This window comes from Arachis ipaensis, chromosome B5 (genome assembly GCF_059453495.1).
Source record: "Arachis ipaensis isolate K30076 ecotype BB chromosome B5, ASM5945349v1, whole genome shotgun sequence".
NCBI lineage: Eukaryota > Viridiplantae > Streptophyta > Magnoliopsida > Fabales > Fabaceae > Arachis > Arachis ipaensis.
Genome location: NC_142440.1, coordinates 113494587 through 113495811, shown reverse-complemented (window position 1 = coordinate 113495811; position 1225 = coordinate 113494587). Strand labels below are relative to the sequence as shown.

Here is a 1225-nt window from a genome sequence, read left to right as displayed (position 1 = left end):
AGATGAGCCTCCAATTCCTTTGGTTCCTCAGAGGGAAACTCCTTATTGGTCACTGAGCGTCCTAGGAGGTCTTCCTCACTAGGATTCACGTCCTCCTCCTCCCTTGTAGGTTCGGCCATGATGGTCAAATCAATGGCCTTGCACTCTCTCTTTGGATTTTCTTCTGTATTGCTTGGGAGAGTACTAGGAGGAGTTTCAGTGACCCTTTTACTCACCTGGCCCACTTGTGCCTCCAAATTTCTAATGGAGGATATTGTTTCATTCATGAAACTCACAGTGGCCTTAGATAGATCAGAGACTATATTTGCTAAGCTAGATGGACTCTGCTCAGAATTCTCTGTCTGTTGCTGAGTGGATGATGGAAAAGGCTTGCTATTGCTAAACCTGTTTCTTCCACCATTATTAAAGCCTTGTTGAGGCTTGTGTTGATCCTTCCATAAGAAATTTGGATGATTTCTCCATGAGGGATTATAGGTGTTTCCATAGGGTTTACCCATGTAATTCACCTCTGCTATTGCAGGGTTCTCAGGATCATAAGCTTCTTCTACAGAAGATGCCTCTTGAGTACTGTTGGATGTAGCTTGCATTCCATTCAGACTCTGAGAAATCATATTGACTTGCTGAGTCAATATTTTTTTCTGAGCCAATATGGCATTCAGAGTATCAATTTCAAGAACTCCCTTCCTCTGAGGCGTCCCATTACTCACAGAATTTTTTTCAGAAGTGTACATGAACTGGTTATTTGCAACCATGTCAATGAGTTCCTGAGCTTCTGCAGGTGTTTTCTTTAGGTGAATGGATCCACCTGCAGAATGGTCCAGTGACATCTTTGATAGCTCAGACAGACCATCATAGAATATATCTAGGATGGTCCATTCTGAAAGCATGTCAGAAGGACACTTTTTGGTCAGTTCCTTGTATCTCTCCCAAGCTTCATAGAGGGATTCACCTTCTTTCTGTTTGAAGGTTTGAACATCCACTCTAAGCTTGCTAAGCTTTTGAGGAGGAAAGAACTTGGCTAAGAAAGCCGTGACCAGCTTATCCCAAGAGTTCAGGCTATCTTTAGGTTGAGAGTCCAACCATACTCTAGCTCTGTCTCTTACAGCAAATGGGAAAAGCATAAGCCTGTAGACCTCGGGATTAATCCCATTGGTCTTAACATTATCACAGATCTGCAAGAATTCAGTTAAAAACTGAAAAGGATCTTCTAATGGAAGTCCATGAA

The 1225-nt window shown here is 42.4% G+C and overlaps 1 non-coding gene across 1 annotated transcript; it reads left to right on the top strand.

Moving 5' to 3' along the window:
• The first annotated feature begins 881 nt into the window (after positions 1-881).
• On the top strand, positions 882-989 carry LOC148565409 (small nucleolar RNA R71). Its single transcript, XR_015884602.1, has one exon. It is a non-coding gene; the product is annotated as a small nucleolar RNA R71 (small nucleolar RNA).
• Positions 990-1225: the final 236 nt, after the last annotated feature.